The sequence below is a fragment of the Salvelinus fontinalis genome, chromosome 28 (genome assembly GCF_029448725.1).
Source record: "Salvelinus fontinalis isolate EN_2023a chromosome 28, ASM2944872v1, whole genome shotgun sequence".
In the NCBI taxonomy this organism is placed as follows: domain Eukaryota; kingdom Metazoa; phylum Chordata; class Actinopteri; order Salmoniformes; family Salmonidae; genus Salvelinus; species Salvelinus fontinalis.
This window is the reverse complement of record NC_074692.1, coordinates 8,615,644-8,640,737: the sequence shown is the minus strand read 5'-3', so window position 1 is coordinate 8,640,737 and position 25,094 is coordinate 8,615,644. Positions and strand designations below refer to the sequence as shown.

Here is a 25,094-nt window from a genome sequence, read left to right as displayed (position 1 = left end):
CCACTCCCCCAGGCTGGCATACTACTCCAGCCCGTACCCTCCAGAGTGCAGGCACAGGTTGAACCGGACTGTGGATGAGCACTGGAGATCTAGTGCCTACTACGCGCACTTCTCCCTTAGGCTTCACTCCCACATTTGCCCGGTACGAGCGGAGCGTAGGCATAGGACGCACTGCACCCTCCCAGCGCCCCGGAGACACAGCACGCAGAGCCGGCGCAGGATACCCTGGACCGAAACTGCGTACCGGAGACCAGACGCGCTGAGCAGGCACAATACGCCCCGGCTGGATGCCCACACTCACTTGACACTTTCGGGGGGCTGCCCTATAGCGCACCAGGCTATGGGCACGCACTGGCGACACCGTGCGCTTAACCGCATAACACGGTGCCTGACCAGTGACGCGTTGCTTATAATAAGCACGAGGAGTGCGCTCAGGTCTGCTACCTGGCTTAGCCACACTCCTCTCTAGCCCCCCCCAAAAAAATTCTGGGGTTGCCTCTCGTACCTGTCCCGCTGCCGTGCTGCCTCCTCATATCGCCGCCGCTCAGCACTCGCTTCCTCCAGCTCAGCTTTGGGGCGGCGATACTCCCCAGCCTGTGCCCAGGGTCCTTCTCCATTCAAGATCTCCTCCCATGTCCATGAATCCTGGGATTTCTGCGGTTGCTTTCGCTGCCTTTTTCCCCGCTGCTTGGTTCTGGTAATTTGGTGGGTGGTTCTGTAACGATACTCTAAATCCTCCTCCTCCTCAGACGAGGAGAGGAGATAGGGATCTGAAGACCAATGTGCAGCGAGGTATGATGACATGATTTATTTAAGACACGACAAAACAACAAACACGACGTAGACAGAAAACGAACTATACTTGAATAAACTACAAAACAAATAAACAATGAAAACAGACCTGGACACGAACTTACATATAACTTGAAGAACGCACGAACAGGTACACGACTACAAACAAACGCTACAGTCCCGTGTGGCACGAACATACATACAGACACAGGAGACAACCACCCACAAACAAACAGTGTGAAAACACCTACCTTAATATGGCTCTCAATCAGAGGAAATGAAAACCACCTGCCTCTAATTGAGAGCCATATCAGGTCACCCTTAAACCAACATAGAAACAGAAAACATAGACTGCCCACCCAAACTCACGTCCTGACCAGCTAACACATACACAAACTAACAGAAAACAGGTCAGGAACGTGACATAACCCCCCCCCCTCAAGGTGCGTACTCCGAACGCACCACCAAAAGTCTAGGGGAGGGTCTGGGTGGGCATCTGACCACGGTGGTGGCTCCGGCTCCGGACGCTGTCCCAATCCCACCATAATAAATCCCCGCTTCTATGTCTTCCTCAAGGTGGCGACCCTCGCCACCGACCTTGGACTGGGAACCCTAGACATGGGTCCCGCTGGATTTAGGGGCCGCCCCGGACTGAGGGACGGCAGCTCCGGACTGAGGGACAACACCGGACTGGCTGGCGGATCCTGGCTGGCTGGCTCTGGCGGATCCTGGCTGGATGACGGCTCTGGCTGGTCATGGCTCGCTGACGGCTCTGAAGGCTGGTCCTGGCTGGACGGCTCTGAAGGCTGGTCCTGGCTGGACGGCTCTGAAGGCTGATCCGGTCTGGCGGAAGGCTCTGAAGGCTGATCCGGTCTGGCGGAAGGCTCTGAAGGCTGATCCGGTCTGGCGGAAGGCTCTGAAGGCTGATCCGGTCTGGCGGAAGGCTCTGAAGGCTGATCCGGTCTGGCGGAAGGCTCTGGCTGATCCGGTCTGGCGGAAGGCTCTGGCTGATCCGGTCTGGCGGAAGGCTCTGGCTGATCCGGTCTGGCGGAAGGCTCTGGCTGATCCGGTCTGGCGGAAGGCTCTGGCGGCTCCTGTCTGGCGGACGGCTCTAGCGGCTCCTGTCTGGCGGACGGCTCTGTAGGCTCCTGGCAGACGGGCGGCTTTGCAGGCTCATGGCAGACGGGCAGCTTTGCAGGCTCATGGCAGACGGGCAGCTTTGCAGGCTCATGGCAGACGGGCAGCTTTGCAGGCTCATGGCAGACGGGCAGTTCAGGCGCCGCTGGGCAGACGGGCAGTTCAGGCGACGCTGGGCAGACGGGCAGCTCAGGCGACGCTGGGCAGACGGGCACACCTGTAGGGAGGAGACGGAGAGACAGCCTGGTGCGTGGGGCTGCCACAGGACCCACCAGGCTGGAGAGACCTACAGGAGGCTTGATGTTAAAAGGCACCTGAAGGACCGGGCTGTGGGGGAGCACTGGAGCTCTGGTGCGCAGCCTTGGCACCACTCCCCCAGGCTGGCATACTACTCCAGCCCGTACCCTCCAGAGTGCAGGCACAGGTTGAACCGGACTGTGGATGAGCACTGGAGATCTAGTGCCTACTACGCGCACTTCTCCCTTAGGCTTCACTCCCACATTTGCCCGGTACGAGCGGAGCGTAGGCATAGGACGCACTGCACCCTCCCAGCGCCCCGGAGACACAGCACGCAGAGCCGGCGCAGGATACCCTGGACCGAAACTGCGTACCGGAGACCAGACGCGCTGAGCAGGCACAATACGCCCCGGCTGGATGCCCACACTCACTTGACACTTTCGGGGGGCTGCCCTATAGCGCACCAGGCTATGGGCACGCACTGGCGACACCGTGCGCTTAACCGCATAACACGGTGCCTGACCAGTGACGCGTTGCTTATAATAAGCACGAGGAGTGCGCTCAGGTCTGCTACCTGGCTTAGCCACACTCCTCTCTAGCCCCCCCCAAAAAAATTCTGGGGTTGCCTCTCGTACCTGTCCCGCTGCCGTGCTGCCTCCTCATATCGCCGCCGCTCAGCACTCGCTTCCTCCAGCTCAGCTTTGGGGCGGCGATACTCCCCAGCCTGTGCCCAGGGTCCTTCTCCATTCAAGATCTCCTCCCATGTCCATGAATCCTGGGATTTCTGCGGTTGCTTTCGCTGCCTTTTTCCCCGCTGCTTGGTTCTGGTAATTTGGTGGGTGGTTCTGTAACGATACTCTAAATCCTCCTCCTCCTCAGACGAGGAGAGGAGATAGGGATCTGAAGACCAATGTGCAGCGAGGTATGATGACATGATTTATTTAAGACACGACAAAACAACAAACACGACGTAGACAGAAAACGAACTATACTTGAATAAACTACAAAACAAATAAACGATGAAAACAGACCTGGACACGAACTTACATATAACTTGAAGAACGCACGAACAGGTACACGACTACAAACAAACGCTACAGTCCCGTGTGGCACGAACATACATACAGACACAGGAGACAACCACCCACAAACAAACAGTGTGAAAACACCTACCTTAATATGGCTCTCAATCAGAGGAAATGAAAACCACCTGCCTCTAATTGAGAGCCATATCAGGTCACCCTTAAACCAACATAGAAACAGAAAACATAGACTGCCCACCCAAACTCACGTCCTGACCAGCTAACACATACACAAACTAACAGAAAACAGGTCAGGAACGTGACACCTCCAAAAATTTCTAAAAACCTCAAAAAGAAAGGAGGACCAAGGCACTCTTCATATAATTAATTAAAATGCCTTTATTTGTATGGAATGTTCAATAGAAACAAAGTTGTAAAAAATCCAATGGGTTTCGGCTGCATGGCCTTCGTCAGGAACTGCAAAGTAATAATGCAATGTCCTCTTTGTTTCTATTGAACATGCCATACCAATAAAGGCATTTTAATGAATTATATGAAGAGTGCCTTGGTCCTCATTTCTTTTTGATGACCAATTCACCCCTTTTGCCAAAGAGCACCTTCTGTCTACCAAATTTACTATTGTGTACCTTAGCAGCGCTTCCCTTCCTCCTCTTTCTACTAATGTCTAAAAACCTGTTTAACCGTTTTAGAATAAGGCTGTAACGTAGCAAAATGTGGAAAAAGGGAATGAGTCTGAATACTTTCCGAATGCACCACACGCTGCTGCTACTGTTTATTATCTATCCTGTTGCCTAGTCACTTTATTCCTAGTTATATGTATATATCTACCTCAATTAGTTCGTACCTCTGCACATAGATTCGGCACTGGTACACCGTTAACTTTTTTTATTATTATGTGTTATTATTATTCTTTTCTATTATTTCTCTATTTTCTTTCTCTGCATTGTTGGGAAGGGCCTGTATGTAAGCATTTCACTGCTAGTCTACACCTGTTGTTTACCAACCATGTGACAAATAACATTTGATTTGATTTGATGAGCTAGCAAAAAAACAAACCTGGTCAGATAAAAGCACTCTAACAGTCTCTCCTCTCTCCTCCCTCTCTCTCATACTCTTCTTAAATCAGGAGAAGAAACAGATGGTTAGTTTACTAGTTTACCTATTAGTGGCTCATCATCATCAGGCTTGTCACACACACACACATACATTCACACACACCCACCACAAAGCGATGCATCACAGCTTGTTACCATGACTGCTTAATGTTTCCCTTGCACATAGTGATGTTTTCAGAGCTTGACAGACGTTTGATTTAAAGCAGGATTAACACCCCTCTCCTGGCAGCCAAATGTCAGCGATGATGACATGTCCTTGAACCAAGTTTGGCATGGATCCTTATCTCTTTGTGTAGATGAGAAATAATATTTGTACTCTATGATTTACCGTACATCCTGACAGCCTCAAATACCGTAGGATTGTTCCACATCCACATTGTGTGTGTGTGTGTGTGTGTGTGTGTGTGTGTGTGTGTGTGTGTGTGTGTGTGTGTGTGTGTGTGTGTGTGTGTGTGTGTGTGTGTGTGTGTGTGTGTGTGTGTGTGTGTGTGCTTTCCAGTGAGCCTGCACATGTGTGTGTCCCCTTCAAACCTCAATATGCCAATCCACAGACACCCCAACACTAATACAGCCATACCCTATCCACATACTAATAGAAGTCTCTAAAGTGGCGCACCATGTGTTTAGAGGACATTGCATGGGCTGTTTGAGTCACCTAGTCCTTCTTCATGTATCAAACACACATAATCAATGCCATAATGCCTGTGATAACTAATCAATGCTAACGCTGCATTAGTTCCTCAGCACAGCTCTCTATCCTGCCTGTAATTGGCCATAGATTAAGCACATCATAATTCCCCTTGAGGTTCCTCTGCTTCCTCTGTCAATTAGTAAGCTGACATCTCAATGCTGCCTTATAAAGGGTACATTGAGGCAGGCCGAGGCCAAAATACGAATGTGGCAGCGGTATTGACCAGGTATTGGTTAAGGGGAGAAACATTATGAATGTATGTAACACATTGAATCCTAGCTCTGGACAGATGGGGATAACTCTTCATAATACCGATTACCATTAATACAAGATGTGCATTTGTAAGTGATTATAAAGCATTTATCAGCATTAATAATGGATGTTCTGAAAGTTATCTAAAGTGTTACAGCGATGGGAAAGGTGAGTGACTAGATTAACAGTAAAAGAGGTTGATAAATCAGTTATGTAACAGTTATGTAATACAGCTGTGGAACTGTGTTGGAATAACTGAACAGTGGTGGAATAATCACGAAACAATGTTGGCTGTTCCTCCCCTACTGTATTTGCCGCTAACGTTATTTGGAATTATAAGTATATTGCAAAGATCTGCTTTAAAGCGGCAATCTGGGATTAAAACAACAAAGTGTACGAATCCCAGATTTCCCCTTTAAGGCTTTAGGACAGGGATGGGGAAGAGGAAGAGAGGCCATCCGTTTGACACTCCGTCCCCATTCCCTCCTCCCATGTGTGTTGTGTATCACTGGGCGACTTGATATGCCAAGATTAGTGGTGTGACGCCGATGCTATGTCCCCGAAAATGAACTGTCAGACCAGCCAGGCTTAAGCAGACAGCGCCATCCTCATCACTCCGGCCAACTAGTGAGGCCACACAACACTCCTACACACCCACATACATGCGCATCCGTACAGACACAAATAGACACACGCCTGCAATTACACACACAAACAAAAAGAAGAAGAAATTGTATTATGAAGTCAAGATTTTTTTAAATACTACTTTAAAAGAAATGATGGGCAGAAAGACAAATTCAACTCCATCTTTCAGCGAATCAAATTGCTTATTCATTACAAAACCATTTGAGGTCACCAATTATATTAATGATTGCTTCATTGGCAAAGGGGCCAATTTAGGCAGGAAATGCCAACAACGAACAGTGAGCCATCATACTCATGCATTTGTAAAGTCAGTGTGGGAAAGGTGGAAAATGTTTTGTTATCAATCAATAATGACATACCTCCTGGCATTGACACCTTAGATGGAAAGCTACTGAGGATGGTAGCTGACTCTATAGCCACTCCTATCCGTCATATCTTTAATCTGAGCCTAGAGGAAAGTCTTTGTCCTCGGGCCTAGAGGGAAGCCAAAGTCATTCTGCTACCCAACAATGGTAAAGTGGCCTTTACTGGTTCTATCAGCAGACACATCAGCTTCCTGCCAGCTCATAGCAAACTGTTGGAAAAAATGGTGTTTGACAAAATTCAATGCTATTTCTCTGTAAACAAATTAACAACTGCCTTTCAGCATTCTTATAGATAAGGGCACTCAACATGTACTGCACTGACACAAATTACTTCATGATTGATTGAATAGAATTGAATAAGAAGATTGCGGGAGTTGTACTGTTAGTGTCATGGTCCCTCCTGGCAACAGAGGGCGGCAGAGACAGCCCTAGAGACTTTTATTGGTTTCAAGTGTTTCGTCTTATTACATGATTGTGTCCCGGTTAAAAGAGGTGTGTTTTCCTGTGGTCCTTGGCAGAAGCTTGAATTGTTTACCGTGTACGTTCGTTTCCTGAGTGAGTTTGAGACTTAGTGTTTGTTGTTTTTTCAAGTGTACTGTGATCCTGCCGCTACCGTTTCTCAGTAAAGTATTATGTTTATCCCTAACCACCGATTCCTCATCTGGTCTGGTCTTCTCTGCACCTGGGTCCAACCTTACCAAATCACAGTTAGATTTCTATGCAGCCTTTGCAGTGCTTAATTTGGGTGGGGTTATCCAGGGGGCTCTGAGGCACCGGAACAAATGGAGAAAAAAGTGTCAAACACAACGTAGCAGCGTGCCACAGTTGACCGTGCATGTCAGAACAAAAACCAAGCCATGGGGTCAAAGGAATTGTCCGTAGCGTGAGAGGCCCCGGGGCACAAGAAAATCTAACAGCATGATTGGGACTGTGAAGAGACACACAGACATTTATGCATTTTGTACCTTATTTTCCTTTGTATTATGTATGTGATACGTGGTTGTGATACGCCTAGCTATATTAAGATTAATGCACTAGCTGTGGGCCGCTCTGGATGGGATTGTCTGCTGAATGGCTAAATTGTAATATATACAGTGCCAGTCAAAGGTTTGGACACACCTACACATTCAATTTTTTTTTTTTTACTATTTTCTTCATTGTAGAAGATTAATGAAGACATCAAAACTATGAAATAGCACATATGGAATCATGTAGTAACCAAAAAAGTGTTAAACAAATCAAAATCCATAATATATTTGAGATTCTTCAAAGTAGACAGCCTTTGCTTTGATGACAGCTTTGCACACTCTTGGCATTCTCTCAACCAGCTTCATGAGGTAGTCACTTGGAATGCATTTCAATTAACAGTTGTGCCTTGTTAAAAATGTATTTGTGGAATTTCTTTCCTTCTTCATGCGTTTGAGCCAATCAGTTGTTTTTTGACAAGGTAGGGGTGTTATACAGAAAATACCAAGTCCATATTATGGCAAGAACAGCTCAAATAAGCAAAAAGAAACGACAGTCCATCATTACTTAAAGACATGAAGGTTTGAAAGTTTCTTCAAGTGCAGTCGCAAAAACCATCAAGCGCTATGATGGAACTGGCTCTCATGAGGACCACCACAGAAAAAGGAAGACCCAGAGTTACCTCTGCTGCAGAGGATAAGTTCGTTACAGTTAACTGCACTTCAGATTGCAGCCCCAAAAAATACTTCATGGAGTTCAAGTAACAGACACATCTCAACATCAACTGTTCAGAGGAGACTGCATGAATTTGGCCTTCATGGTCGAATTGCTGCAAAGAAACCACAACTAAAGGACACCAGTAAGAAGAAGAGACTTGCTTGGCCCAAGAAACATGAGCAATGGATATTAGACCGGTGGAAATCTGTCCTTTGATCAAATGAGTCCAAATGTACGATTTTTGGTTCCAACCACCATGGCTTTGTGAGACGGAGAGTAGGTAAACAGATGATGTCCACATGTGTGGTTCCCACCGTGAAGTATAGAGGAGTAGGTGTGATGGTGTGGGGGTACTTTGTGGTGACACTGTCAGTGATTTCTTTAGAATTCAAGGCATTCTTAACAAGCATGGCTACCACAGCATTCTGCAGCGATACGCCATCCCAACTGGTTTGTGCTTAGTGGGACTATCATTTATTTTTCAACAGGACAATGACCCAACACACCTTCAGGCTGTGTAAGGGCTATTTGACCAAGTAGGAGATTAATGGAGTGCTGCATCAGATGACTTGTCCTCTACAATCACCCGACCTCAACCCAATTGAAATGGTTTGGGCTGAGTTGGATCACAGAGTGAAGGAAAAGCAGCCAACAAATGCTCAGCATATGTGGGAACTCCTTCAGGATTGTTGGAAAAGCATTCCACATGAAGCTGGTTGAGAGAAGGCCAAGAGTGTGCAAAGCTATCATCAAGGAAAAGGGTGGCTACTTTGAAGAATCTAAAATGTATTTTAATTTGTTTAACACTTTTTTGGTTACTACATGATTCCATATGTGTTATTTCATAGTTTTGATGTCTTCACTTTTATTCTACAATGTAGAAAATAGTACAAATAAAGAAAAACCCTTGAATAAGTAGGTGTGTCCAAACTTTTAACTGGTACTGTATGTAGTGCTATGTACAGTATGTATATTATGTATTTTATTTGTTGTATTGTTTCCTTTTTGGTCCCCAGGAAGAAAAGGCCGCTCCCTCAGCAGCAAGGTAATTGGGGATCCTAATAAATACTAAATATACTTTTCCATAACAAAGCCATTATTTTAAAAGCATGGGAACTGGTTAGAAATTGTATTTTATGTACCAGGCATTTGTTTCAGTCTCACAAAAATGCAACAAAGCACCTATGCCAAGCCCTCACTCTATAGATCGCCTGCCAGCTGAAAATCTTTGAGAATGTGTGTGCTTGTGTAGGCTACCTGACACTCCCCCTCTGAAGCATAAGTGTGATTCAGAAATTAGGAAGAGATTTTTAATTACACAAGAATGGATCAACTTTTTCAATGCTATTTAAAGATAATATACATATGACATTTGACATTGGATTTATTAACTACAGAAAGGTAAGACGTGTTTTTAATTCTGGTGTCTCTCTGCACACTCAAGCATGTTAAGCCAACTCTCGGAAGTACAAAGACATTCAAAGTTACTCCATGAAAGCCGGTCCTCCCAAGATTTAATTCAGTGGGCATAGCTACTGTAATTGAGATAATGCATGTCATAACGAGATGGCCAGTTCTTTAAGCCAAGCCTCTTCCTCCACCCTCTCTCGCTCTCTCCCCACCCACAAAATTTCAGTCGCATCTCACTCCTTACACTTGCCTGTCCATCGGGCATGTAAACAACTAAAGCTTGACCGCTCCATAACAAGCTTCACTGATTTGTGAAGTATTTTAATGTCGAGCTAAATGTAAAAAAAAATTGGATTGAAGAGGTTTAAAAAGGAACAGAACAGAATTATATAAATCGTTTTTTGGGGGTTCGAACCTTATTTTGCAGGTCGGAACATTGGAACGGAATGAAAAGAAGAATGATTCTGTTCAGAAAGACATGATTGAAAATAATGTTGGTTCCAAACTCTGAATATAATGAAGAAGAAAGAGGAAACATAGCTATCCCACAGGTGCCAGCCTTTTTAACAGTAGATACACAATATCAATATTTCAATATAGCTGCAAGCAGCCATGGCAGGTTTCAAGCTGTAGCCCCACAGTGCCAACATCAGGCCAAATTGGACACATCGTCCTAAAATGAGCGACTTCTGTACTCTGAGTCCTTACCACACTTGCCAAATATCAGAACTCAAAATCAAACAGATCATGCTGTATGCTTTTGATGTATTTTGGACAATTCTTTATGATTGGCCGACTTCAAACTTATTTTCCAGAACCGCTGACCCAATCGACACCGACTTTGGTAAATAGCATCTAAAGACGGAGATCTTTAGATGCAATATTTTACAAGAGTCTAGCTCCAAAAATATGGCAGTTATAAGCTAATGAGCTTGCATAAAAAGTTTATCCTGTCCAACAGTGTCCCCATATGGCCAATTCATCAGGGACCCCCTCAAAATCAGAACACAACATACAATAGCATACAAGGAGTTTTACTATGACTGCTGCAGCGCATGGACGGACTAACCAAATCTCAGGCCCTGGAAAATAACATTTTAAAGGCCCCCTTCACATCGGAGAGAAAATTTTGCAGTTTTCAAGTTAATTTCCTGCAATTCTACACATTTTGCCATGGGACAGAAATAACATTTCGCAGTTTTAAAGCTTAAATTAGAGTGCATTTATTTTCAAAACAATATGTCTAGGGAATACATTGAAAAATTTATCATTGATGAAGGACTGTGGATCCATGTTAGCATCCCATCTAAGGGTAGCCTATATTGTAGATTAATAATATTACATTGTATTGTACTCTCTAAACGTGTTCCACAGACCCCTTATGTTGTTGCTAGCAATATATCTGATATCTGGCCACCGATCCCCTGCTGTACCTACATGGACCCTCAGTTTGGAAACCACCAATCTAGTAGATTTGTTCTAAAGCACAGCTAAGCTAGTGCAATAGCCTCCCTATAACCACATGTTAAAATGATCAGATGTACATTTTTTCTGCATAAGTGACATAGTAAAATGCTTATATTGTCACTCCCTGATCTGTTTCACCTGTCTTTGAGCTTGTCTCCACCCCCCTCCAGGGGTCGCCCATCTTCCCCATTATCCTTTGTGTATTTATACCTGTGTTCTCTGTTTGTCTGTTGCCAGTTGGTTTTGTTCGTGAAACCTAACAGCTTTTGTTCCCCTGCTCCTGCCTGTTTCTGGCTCCTGTTTTCCAGTCTTTCCCGGTTTTGACCGTTCTGCCGACCAGGACCCTGAGCCTGCCTGCCGTTTTGTACCTTACCCTATCTTACTGGATTATTGACCTCTGTTTGCCCTAACCCTGAGACTGCCCGCCGTTCTTGACCCTTTGCATCCTCTCTGGATTATTGACCCCTGCCTGCCTTTGACCTTCCGTTTGCCCGCCCCTGTTTTAGAAATACATTTTTACATGTTCATGATGCTGTTTTAGGTCCTGGGCATAATAAATTAAACAATATCCCCAGCTCTGAGCTCCCAATGTGAGACATGTGGACAATGTTTTTATCCCTATTGGGATCTTTGTAATAAATAAATAATAACTGTAAGTGGTTGCTTATTTGATGAAGACAAAAATCTAATTTGTACGATATATGGCTAATTTGACTTTGCAGCTGGCCCATCTAGAGGAAATCGCTCTGCCTCCATGACAAGATTCATCCCATTGTACATCAACCTGCAAATTGTACGGTGGCTTACCATAACACACTCTCCATAACACTCTGTCTCTGTCCCCTCCCTCCCTCCCTCTCCTGAACACAAATCAAACCGTTTAAAATATACTTTTAAGCCTATTTTCACGCCTGTGGTGGGCGAAATTACATCACACACACCTGCGACTGGCTCCTTGGAACTGGGGAGTGGCTTCTAAAACTCATCAACCCAGGGGTTAATCTGCATCAGTAATTGTGTTACACATCGTAACCTCAGACAATGTAAACACGACGCCTATAACGTAACTCGTCTGTTAGCACAAACTGTACAGTATGTACCCAAACATTTAAAAGTATTTTAATGTAACGGACATTACACAAACAAGTGGGGCTGATCTACGTGTACTGCAGCATGGCCTTCTTAACAGTGGCCCTTGCCCGTGGCCTATGGTTAGAAGTGTAACACAGTAAGTTCTATTTCTGAAGGACTGGTAATGGCACAAATTGTGATGCAACACAGATCTGAATCAAGCCATGTGTCTGTAGGGCATGTAAAGCTCTTAGACCTTTGGAATCGGAGCTGGAGAACCCTGGGCCTTGGCAGGCAACCCTGTCTCGCTGATGGGATGGGGTTAGGGTCTGGCCTCTTTCCAGGCTGATAGGTAAGAACCACACTGCATTGTGGGTACATGTGTGTCTTCCATGTCTGGACAAGACAGATAAGGCAAGGGAGAGCTGGCACAGGATCATTGGGGGCAAACCTCTTCTATCACCCCCCCCCCCCTATCCTTATCTCTCTTTACTTCTCCTTCCATCTCTCCATTTCCTATTAGGTCTTTTGACCTGCATTTCTCTCTTTTGTTCGTTGTCCTCCGCTGCCCTTCTTCTGTACTCCCTCCCTCACCGGTGTCTTTTTAATCTCTTTCTGTGGTCTCTTGTGACAGACTGTTAATATGAATGTGAACATGTGTACACCTCGTGCGGAGTCTGTGACGGGGGGTGAATTATTCTTGTGCAGTGGTTTAGTGGCACTGATTCTTTTGACAAATCCTGATTTTGCAGAGGTGGCACTGGTAATGGTCAGCATCAGAAACATTGGAATGGTAGGTGGCTGCGGGACGGGCTTTGGCAGAGTCTTTTAGAGTGGGTGGTAAGCCTACTGTTTTGCTACCGCTGTTCCGTACAGATTTGAAAATCTCAGCCTGAAAGCCAAATTGAGTAGCTGGACAGTGCGCGTGAGATTTGATTCTGGGTTCCAAGTTTGTTCGTTCTGGTACCACTTTTCCTCCCATATAATTTCGCTCAATTTTCCTCCCTCTTTGACTTGGATCTCTCCTCTCCCTCCATCTCTCTCAAGAGCTTGGCTCCCAGGATGATAGGCTAAGAATGAATGGAAATGAGGAAGTGTCTCAGTTACAGGATTAGAGGGAAAGGCTGCCCATGTAGAGGGAGCTAGAGGGGGGGGGGGCATGATCACACATCATTTTCATTTCTGATTCCACAAGTCAAAGCGGGACACACCTACTGACATTACCTACATTGATTTATGAGGGCTTTAATCAACAAAGTTGTTATACACATCACATCAGTAACTTCCAAACATAACATATCATCCTCCATCATCTGTGTAGCTTGCTATAATAGGCAGCTGCAACATTTACCATTTCTTTCACAATATTTCAAGAATGGAAGTATATTCAAGGAGAAATCCAGTACTAAGAGCTGTCCTATTGAATTGCCTGCATTGCGCTGATTGGCTCACCACTTAACAGAAGAAGAAAAAAAGAACACTGTCCTAATTTTACGGTTTCGCGCTCCACAGTAGCAGGTGTATTGTAGGCACTGGGAATTTTACCCATGATACTCAATGGCAATCTGCGCGTTCACTTGTGAAAAGTGTCTGAATGTAGTGACAGAGGGGGAGAGAGGGTAGGGGAGAAGGGGTGAGAGAGTGAGATCCCTGTAATTCTATCAGATGACTGCATTAACAGTTATGGCCCAGAGAAATGATGTAAATTGCTGCAATGCATGAATCCAGATGAAATATGACCTTCACACGTAATAGTGTAACAGCACAGAGTACAGGCTCAGGCATTACCATGTAGAATAGCTGCACGTGTCTTGCTGGTGCAGAAATGACTTGTCTCATGGCAATGCCAGCACATAATTAATCCTGGGACTGACTCCATCCCATGCTCATACATTTCTGTGCCGTGATAATTCATCTGGAAGTTTAATTGCTTTTTTCCATCCCACACCCCCCTCCTATCAATCTATTACATTCCAAGGGGAGAAGCAGGAACACAAACATGCAAATAAATACAGAGGCAAGAAAGGGAGAAGGAAGAGAGATGGTTTGTTAATGGGTGTCCACCATATGGGAAAAGAATATGAATTAGAATGCAGAAAAAATACAGTTTTACATTTCTTTGTGTATTTGCTGAATACATTTAACCAATATATTAATTTACGGCCTGGGGCAGTATTGAGTAGCTTGGATGAATAAGGTGCCCAGAGTAAAACTGCCTGCTACTCAGTTGCAGAAGCTAAGATATGCATATTATTAGATTAGATTTGGATAGAAAACACTCTGATGTTTCTAAAACTGTTTGAATGATGTCTGTGAGTATAACAGAACTCATATGGAAGACAAAAACCAGAGAAAAAATCCAACCAGGAAGTGGGAAATCTGAGGTTTGTAGGTTTGCCTATCCAATATACAGTGTCTATGGGGTCATATTGCACTTCCTAAGGATTCCACTAGATGTCAGCAGTCTTTATAACCTTGTTTGATGCTTCTACTGTGAAAGGAGGGAGGAATGGGAGCTGTTTGAGTCAGGGCTCTGGCAGAGTGCCACGAGCTCACTCAGGCGCGCCCCCGTGTTAGCTGCGTTCTATCGCATTTCTACAATTCTCCGGTTGAAACATTATTGAAGATTTATGTTAAAAACATCCTGAAGATTGATTCTATACATCGTTTGACATGTTTCTACGAACTGTAATGGAATTTTTTGACTTTTCGTTTGCCCTGCGTGTCATCATTTTGGATTTTGGAACTAAACGCGCAAAGAAAAAGGAGGTATTTGGACATATATTATGGACGTTATCGCACAAAACAAACATTTATTGTGGAACTGGGATTCCTGGGAGTGCATTCTGATGAAGATCATCAAAGGTAAGTGAATATTTATAATGCTATTTCTGACTTCTGTTGACTGCATAACATGGTGGATATCTGTACGGCTTGTTTTGGTCTCTGAGCGCTGTACTCAGATTATAGCATGGTATGCTTTTTCCGTAAAGTTTTTTTTCCGTAAACAGAAATTGAATAATGTGCCCCTGAACAAAGGGGGGGGGGGTCAAACTCAAAAGTAACAGTCAGTATCTGGTGTGGCCACCAGCAGCATTAGGTACTGCAGTGCATCTCCTCCTCATGGACTGCACCAGATTCGCCAGTTCTTGCTGTGAGATGTTACCCCACTCTTCCACCAAGGCACCTGCAAGTTCCCAGACATTTCTGGGGGGATTGGCCCTAGCCCTCCGATCCAACAGGTCCCAGATGTGCTCAATGGGATTGAGATCCGGGCTCTTCGCTGGCCATGGCAGAACACTGACATTCCTGTCTTGCTGGAAATCACGCACAGAACGAGCAGTATGGCTGGTGGCAAAGTCATGCAGGAGGGTGATGTCAGGATGACCCTTCAGGAAGGGTACCACATGAGGGAGGAGGATGTCTTCCCTGTAACGTACAGCATTGAGATTGCCTGCAATGACAACAAGCTCAGTCCGATGATGCTCTGACACACCGCCCCAGACTTGGACGGACCCTCCACCTCCAAATCGATCCCGCTCCAGAGTACAGGCCTCGGTGTAAGACTAATTTCTTCGACGATAAACGCGAATCCGACCATCACCCCTGGTGAGACAAAACCGCGACTCATCAGAGAAGAGCACTTTTTGCCAGTCCTGTCTGGTCCAGCGACGGTGGGTTTGTGCCCATAGGCAACGTCGTTGCCGGTGATGTCTGGCGAGGACCTGCCTTACAACAGGCCTACAAGCCCTCAACCTAGCCTCTCTCAGCCTACTGCGGACAGTCTGAGCACTGATGGAGGGATTGTGCGTTCCTGGTGTATCTCAGGCAGTTGTTGTTGCCATCCTGTACATGTGCCGCAGGTGTGCTGTTCGAATGTACCGATCCTGTGCAGGTGTTGTTACACATGGTCTGCCACTGTGAGAATGATCAGATGTCCATCCTGTCTCCCCGTAGTGCTGTCTTAGGCGTCTCACAGTACAGACATTGCAATTTATTGCCCTGGCCATATCTGCAGTCCTCATGCCTCCTTGCAGCATGCCTAAGGCACGTTAACGCAGATGAGCAGGAACCCTGGGCATCTTTATTTTGGTGTTTTTCCGAGTCAGTAGAAAGGCCTCTTTAGTGTCCTAAGTTTTCAGAACTGTGACCTTAATTGCCTACCGTCTGTAACCTTTTAGTGTCTTAACGACCATTCCACAGGTGCATGTTCATTGATTCTTTATTGTTCATTGAACAAACATAGGAAACAGTGTTTAAACCCTTTACAATGAAGATCTGTGAAATTATTTGGATTTTTACTAATTATCTTTGAAAGACAGGATCCTGAAAAAGGGACGTTTCTTTTTTTGCTGAGTTTAGTTATCAATGGTTTCCATGAGAGTATTTTGGTCCTTATGAAGTCTATGGAGTTGAAGCTCCCTTCTATCTCTTCTAAGTAGATGGTTCTGCCCACAGAGATCCTATACTAGCTAGTGTTAGTGTTCTAGTTCCTAATTCTACAGTTTTGCCTACCTACAGCAATCAGGACGTACCTGCAAAGTTGATTGCAATTCTGTAATTTGTCAACTGATAATTTGAGAATCACTGCTGTACAGTTAACTAAGAGCTGTTTTGCAAGCCATTGATGTTTAAATAAACGGTTTTCAAGGATTCCTGGTGTTCTGATACCTTTTCTCTTAAGTCATCTGATCAAGTAAATCCAAAGTAAAAATGTGAACCTTTGAGTTGGTCTAAGTCAATATATAATGTAACAATAAGTATACAGTGCATTGGGAAATTATTCAGACCCCTTCCCTTTTCCCACATTTTGTTACAGCCTTATTCTAAAACATATTAAATAAAAAATGTCCTCATCAATCTACACATCTATCAATCTACAAATGTATTAAAAATAAAAAAGTATTCAGAACGTTTGCTATGAGATTGGAAAATGAGCTCAGGTGCATCCCGTTTCCATTGATCATCCTTGAGATGTTTCTAAAAGTTTATTGGAGTCCACCTGTGGTAAATTCAATTGATTGGACATGATTTGGAAAAGCACACACCTGTCAATATAAGGTCCCACAGTTGACATTGCGTGTCAGAGCAAAAACCAAGGCATGAGGTCAAAGGAATTGTCTGTCAAGCTCCAAGACAGGATTATTTCAAGGCACAGAGTTGGCGAAAGGTACCAAAAAAGAATTCTGCAGCATTTAAGGTCCCTAAGAACAGTGGCCTCCATCATTCTTAAAATGGAAAAGTTTGGAACCACCAAGATTCTTCATAGAGCTGGCCACCCAGCCAAACTGAGCAAACAGGGAAGAAGGGCCTATTGTCAGGAAGGTGACCAAGAACCCGATGGTCACTCTGACAGAGCGCCAAAGTTCCTTTGCCTTGATGACAGCTTTGCGCACTTGACATTCTTACAACTAGCTTCACCTGAAATTCTTTTCCAACAGCCTTGAAGGAGTTCCCACATATGCTGAGCACTTGTTGGCTGCTTTTCCTTCACTCTGCGGTCCAACTCAGCCCAAACCATCTCAATTGGGTTGAGGTTGAGTAATTGTGTAGGCCAGGTCATCTGATGCAGCACTCCATCACTCTCCTTCTTGGTCAAATAGCCCTTACACAGCCTGGAGGTGTATAGGGTCAATGTCCTGTTGAAAAACAAATGATAGTCACACTAAGCCCAAACCAGATGGGATGGCTTATCGCTGCAGAATGCGTGGTAGCCATGCTGGTTAAGTGTCCCTTTCTAAATGAATCATCGACAGTGTCACCAGCAAAGCACCCCCACACCATCACACATCCTCCTCCATAGTTCATGGTGGTAACCACACATGCAGAGATCATCTGTTCATCTACTCTGCGTCTCACAAAGACACAGCGGTTGGAACCAAAAACCCCAAATCTGGACTCATCAGACGTAAGGACAGATTTCCAACGATCCAATGTCCACTGCTTGTGTTCTTGGCCCAAGTAAGTCTCTTCTTATTGTCCTTTAGTAGTGGTTAATTTCCAGTAATTTGACAATGAAGGCCTGATTCACGCAGTCTCCTCTGAGCAGTTGATGTTGAGATGTGTCTGTTAATTGAACCCTGTGAAGAATTTATTTGGGCTGCAATTTCTGAGATGCAGTTAACTCTAATGACCTTATCCTCTGCAGCAGAGTTAACTCTGGGTCTTCCTTTCCTGTGGCGGTCCTCATGAGAGCCAGAAATACCACAAATTTACTTTTAACAAGGCACACCTGTTTATTGAAATGCATTCCAGGTGACTAACTCATGAAGCTGGGTGAGAGAATGCCAAGATTGTGCAAATCACGGAAAAGGGAACAAACCACATCTTCTGTTAATTAACTTCAACGACTTACGACACGGCATAGGATATCAACAGTGACAATGATTGGCTGGTACTTAAGTGATAGTTTGACTGTCAAATCCATGTATTGGTGTGTGGCCAGCAACTTTTACAGAGAGACCGCCCCAAATTTTCCATGCCATTTGAGAGTGAAAATTAACTCTGTATTCTATGACAAAATCTGTGGTACAAAACCAAAGATATTGATCTGTAAGGTAGCAACACAAACTCTCCACATTAGGTAAAGTGTACGTATTAGTAAAATTGAACTGCTAATGCTAAATAAAATTAAATATTCTGGTTTTGGTGATTTCTGGTACACGACATGATCAAAAGTATGTGGACACCTACTCGTCGAATATCTCATTCCAAAATCATGGGCATTATTATGGAGTTGGTCCCCCCCTTTGCTGCTATAACAGCTTTCACTCTTCTGGGAAGGCTTTCCACTAGATGTTGGAACATTTCTGCGGGGGCATCCATTCAGCCACTAGCATTTGTGAGGTCGGGCACTGATGTTGGGCGATTAGGTCTGGCTCACAGTCGGCATTCCAATTCATCCCAAAGGTGTTCGATGGGGTATCTGCCAAACCCAGATTAATTTGTCGGACTGCCAGATGGGGAAGCACCATTCATCCCTCCAGAGAACGCTTTTCCACTGCTCCAGAGTCCAATGGCGACGAGCTTTACACCAACCCAGCAGATACTTGGCATTGTGCATAATGATCTTAGGCAATAATGATGATGATGGTGCGGCTGCTTGGTCATGGAAACCCATTTCATGAAGCTCACGACAAACAGTTTTCGTGCTGACGTTGCTTCTAGAGGCAGTTTGGAACTTGATAGTGAGTGTTGCAACTGAGGACAAACCACTTTCAGCACTCGGCAGTCCCATTCTATGAGCTTGTGTGGCCTACCACTTTGAGACTGGGGCCGCTCTAGCAGGGAAAATGTTTTGATGAACTGACTTGTTGGAAAGGTCGCATCCCGTCACGCTGGTATAAAGGATTTGGAGACAGGCACAAGAATACACAATAGGGTTTTTTAATACACCCAAAACAAACACGTATACAAAAACACTGGGCTGTACCCAAACAAAAGAGAGAGGGTAAACCTCGTTGAACAACATGGGACGATACCCGTAATACACAATATATAAAGCACGCAGCATAACAGCTGCACCAACGCATAGGTACTCACACAACCAACGGACATAGAACAATAACCGACAAAGACAGAGGGAACAGACGGCACATATATAACATACTAATCAGGGAAATGGGAACCAGGTGTGTGTAATCAGACAAGACAGTCCCGGGTTGATGATAATGAATCCCGTTCAGTGAAGCCTAAAAAGCCGGTGACGTAGAACTCCGGAACAGAATGAGCAGCAGTACCGGGGGGATCCGTGAAGCATCCTATGACGGTGCCACATTGAAAGTCACTGAGCTCTTAAGTAAGACCATTCTACTACCTATGTTTGTCTATGGAGAATGCATGGCTGTGTGCTCGATTTTATACACCTGTCAGCAATGGGTGTGGCTGAAATAGCTGAATCCATTAGTTTGAAGGGTGTCCACATACTTTTCTATATATAGTTTAGCTTCAGAGCAATATGTTGCTTGCTAGCTAGCTAGCCTATAGTGAGGGTTGGGTTTCTCTTAACAAAAAGCTAGAACTAGCTAGAAGACAATTGTTAACAAAAATATATATATTTTCCCTGTCTTGAATGTGGATCCATCTGGTCTGGAGCCTAAGCTGCCTATAGACAGTCAACAGCCAATGTATGTTAGTCGTTTTTCTCACGTAGATAAATGGGCTAGCTAGCTTGTCAAAATGTGTTGATTGGTAACTAGCTAGCTAGCTTTATAATGAGGGTTGGGTTTGTCTTACGGCAAGATAGAACTGTCTGGCTAACTAAAATTATCATATTCTTCCCCTCCTGCAATGGATCCTTCAGCTGTCTATGGACAGACCCCAGACAATTTAAATTAGTCTTGTCGTGACTTGACTTTAACATTAATCTGAAGACTGTTATTTATCTAATTAACTAAGTTTTTTGTTACCCAATTTAAATGAATCATGTAACAACTAACTCAATAGGGCTCCTGAGTGGCGCGTCGGTCTGTATCTCAATGCTAGAGGCCTCACTAGAGACCCTGGTTCGATTCCAGGCTGTATCACAACCGGCCTGGATTGGGAGTCCCATAGGGCAGCGCACAATTGGCCCAGCATCGTCCGGGTTAGGGTTTGGCCCAGGTAGGCCGTCATTGTAAATAAGAATTTGTTCTTAACTGACTTGCCTAGTTAAACAAAGGTTAAATAAAATAATTAATTTAATTTCAATCTGGGGCACCACGAGAGCAGTTCATTAAAGAGTTTCCATCTCCCAAATTAAACTCTAAAAAGGTCTTTACCTATAACATATATAAACAGTCAACTTATTAATCATAACCTCGTATCATATTATCATTCTGAACAGTCATAACCTACATGCATTTGCAAAAACCCAAGCCTCACTTATGATTCAGTACTGCACAAATCAGTTTTATTATTTATTTACTAGTTAATTAAATGGGAACACAGTGTCACGATTGTCTTCTTTAAAGATAGTGGACCAAGGCGCAGCGTGTGCAAAATACATCTTCTCTTTATTTTGAAGATGAACATGAAACGAAACACTTATACAAACTATACAAAACAACAAACAACCGTGAAGCTACAAACGAAAGTGCACACACAAGCAACTTACGTTCAACATAGACAATTCCCCACAAACAGCTAAAGCCTATGGTTGCCTTAAATATTGCTCCCAATCAGAGACAACAATAACCAGCGTCTCTAATTGAGACCCAATCTAGGCAACCATAGACTTTCCTAGATACCTACACTCAACCATAGACACAGCTAGACTTCTATACTAAACATAAACCCAACTACTCTAATAAACCCCCTAAACTTTACAACCACCCTAGACACTACAAAAACACATACATTCCCCATGTCACACCCTGACCTAACTAAAATAATTAAGAAAACAAAGAATATTAAGGCCAGGGCGTGACACACAGGATAAACACACACTTTGCACAGGTTATTGACTGGAGAGTTAATACGCTGAAAACATGTCCCTAGCGGAATGACAACAACATGGCTGCATGTTAAAGAAGAAGGTGAAGGAGAGAGAGAGACTGAGACACTTAAAATTGGTACATTCAGAAACTATTCTCACCTACAGTAATCATATACTTTGCACTCGAACCTCCACCTGCTTTGAGTAAGAAATAATTGATGTATTTATGTGAAATGTCTGGGTTCGCCGGGGATCTCTCGGTGAACCGGGCAGCCTTGGAAAGGGGTTGGGCCTTTTCGTGACATGCTTGTAAGGCTCTGATTGCTCGAAATGGTTCCAACAGCTCTTCTACTGTTGTCCTTTTTTGTAGTTGTCCGGTATCCAGTGACTTGTCGTGTAGTCCTGAACAGAACCACAGAGTTTATTTTCCTTCCATTCGCTCTTGAGGATGCTTCTTTGAAGATAGGCTAGCCAGCCGTATCGATGGTTTGAGCAGAGTAACAGGATGGTGGTCCTACTTAAATTCGCTTCGAAGATACTTTACTTAGGACAGTTAATCAGCCGTACCAGTGATTGTCCGGGAGTTGAGTTTATCGTCTCAACCTCATGTTGAGGTTCAAACGTGCAGCTGCCGGTTCATGTTTTTCTGGTCTGATGTGTTTTTGTTTCTTAACCCATCATTTATACATTTTGCTCGAAAGGTGCAGTTCCGGAAGGCTGACACACGCTCTGACCTCACGTCGGGGCAGTGACTGCTCACTGTGCAAAGTTAGGTAAAACAAATCTCTTATAGCTTCTCAAATCACATCCCTCTCTTAACAAAAACACTTTAAAAAATGTATATTACACGCACAACGCAGAGTGTGGAAACTTCATATATGTAGTGAGTATACTTTCCAAGTTACAGTATTTCCTTTATATATATTTTTTATCACATCACAAAATAACATTAGTGTTCTACAGATCGCCTCTGACCATTCCCCACATTCTATGTTAGAAATATTGTTCCAGTATTCGCTTTTAAACGTGTTAGAGTTTTAGCGGGAAAAAGTCTGGTGAATCTTGGGGGCGCCGGCCTGAATCTTCTCCCTTGATTTACAACAGAGTCTGAATTGTTAACCCTCACTAGTTCTTTCCTTCCCCCTCTAGGGTGAGCGGGGGTCTGGTTGAAGTTAATCATTACAAACCTGATCTGACCTATTTGGATTCTCGTGGACAGTCATGACACTCTTTTGTATCAATAGGTTGCCAGTTCCCAATTAAATAAAAAAGTTTGTTTTTAACCCCAACTATTCATCTCTGTGCAATTGTTTCACTGACTCTGTCTCTACATTATCCTTTGGGTATCTTTCAACGTGTGAGTCTGAAAGTGGACACTGGAGCTGAAGAAATTTGCATTGTAAGTAGCTATCAGTTTGATGTTCGAATACAGATGTTAGGTGCACAGACGTAATGTTTACATTATATTTTGTGTATCAGATGCGACCTTCCAGTGACTCCCATGCAACAATTCAAAATTGGACTGTTTTCCGAGCAACAAAATTATGATTATTGAAAGCTTGTCAGTCATTCATTGCTGACATTTGTAGTTTTATGCATTGAATTTGAAAGTATGTAAGATAAATTGCTACACTTGTACCAAAATATAAACGCAACATGCAACAATTTCAAAGATTTACAGGAAATTAAATTCACTAGGCACTAATCTATAGATTTCTAATGACTGGGAATTTGTTTCAGGAAACTAGTTGTATATCGCGCGTCACTACTTCACATGAGGCATTTAAACTTAAACATATTTTTTTTAATCAAAATACCTTCTGGAACATGTGAAATTCATGTGCCTTAATAACAAATGTGTATGCAATCTGTAAATACGAATAAAATGGTTAATTTATGAGCCTAGATGGATTAGGCACATAAAAAGTCAGGAACCTTCCCGCCAGCGCTGGACATGCCGAGAGATGAGTTCGGATTGGTCTGCCATGATGAGGGCTTCTGTCTATAACATGAGCTGCTCATTATGTGTAGGTAATCCTTTCTAACAGATTTTCTTTTCAAAGATAAAACTGCAAAAGCGGTGCTAATGCTCTCCACTTTCTGGTGGACTGAGTTTTGAAATCAGTGGAATGTCCAGTGGAAGCATAGTATGATAACTAAGGAGAAAATTCTGCTTGTACACCCACTTGGCAGCCATGTTGCTCTTCTCAAACCATTTAGAAATTATATTTTGAAAAATGTGTTATATGATCACACTGGTAATAGATCATTTGTTGTATTACATGTGAGACACCGCTGAGTAAGCATAATCATTTGTTTTTCATTTTTTTACTGTACTGATGTGCCGCATCTGATGGTCAGTCTGACGGGAGGGAACAGCGGTGAAACTGCCTCTCACAGACTCACCATCCCTCTGCTCTCCCTCCCTCTGCTGAGAAAAGGGAACACAGTCTTTCAGCTGAAGGCGAAACTGAAGTCGCACTGCATTATTTCTGCTTCATGCACCAATTCATCAAGAACATTTCATGGCATTTTATGATCAACGTGTTCAGTGCTTAATAACAACAAACATGACCTTACTCATAGAAACAGCAGCTCTTTGCTGTATTCGTTGACAGTCTCTCTCTAGTCATGGTTTTAAACGTTTTGAAATCTCACAGTATCAACTTTGCTGTGCATTTGAGGCTTCTTTTTACAGTCTATGGCTCGAGGAAACTGTGCAGACACGGTGATCTGAGCTATCTGATTGGCCAGCGGTAGGTCTGGGGGGAGGACGGCTCATAACAAAGGTTGAAGTCAATGGAATGCTTTCAAACACTTTGCCTTCCCGGCGCTAGCGCTGCTGAATCAAGTGCACCTAACTCCAACAGCACGAAACAAAAAAAATAAAAATCGGAACACAAGGCTTGTCATCGGCAAGGACAACAGAGTTTTTCAGGATAAAAATAAACGGATTAGAGATAAACACAGGCAAAATACTAGAGGAAAACCTGGTTGTCAGCTTTACGACAGACACAGGGAGACAAATTCACCTTTAGGCAAGACAATAACCTCAAACACAAGGCTAAATATAGACTGTTGCTTAGCAAGATGACATTCAATGTTCCTGAGTGGCCTAGTTACAGTTTTGACTGAAAACATCTTGAAAATCTATGGCAAGACTTGATAATGGCTGTCTACCAATGATCAACAACCAACTTGAGAGCTTGAAGAATTTGTTTTATAATAATGTGCAAATATTGTACATCCAGGTGTGCAAAGCTCTTAGAGACTTACCCATAAAGACTCACAGCTGTAATCGCTGCCAAAGGTGATTCTAACATGTATTGACTCAAGGGTGTGAATACTTAAATATTTCTATATTTCATTTTCAAGAAATTTGAAAAAATTTGAAAACCTGTTTTCAATTTGTGATTATGGGGTATTGTCTGTAGATGGGTGAGAGAGAAAAATATCAACTGAATACATTTTGAATTCACGCTGCAACACAAAATTTGGAATAAGTCAAGGGGTACACTTTCTGAAGGCACTGTATATCCTTGTAGGGAATAGGGTGCAATAGGGCTTTGCTCAAGATGGCGCCGACAGACACGGCCGCCCTGTTTCTAGCTCCTAGACAACTTTATTTTGGTGTTATTTACTCAGCACGTTTCTTGTATTATTACCGACAGCCGGAATAACATTTGGATATTAGATCGGCCGTCTCTCACCAGAAATTCAAACAGAAATTTGACTTCCCTGGATCTTTTGGTTGAACTTCCTGAGGCAGCA

At 43.8% G+C, this 25,094-nt stretch overlaps 1 protein-coding gene across 1 annotated transcript in view; it reads right to left on the bottom strand.

Annotated features, from left to right (window-relative positions):
* Positions 1 to 25,094, bottom strand: part of trpm3 (transient receptor potential cation channel, subfamily M, member 3) — a 275,797-nt gene that overhangs the window by 195,246 nt on the left and 55,457 nt on the right.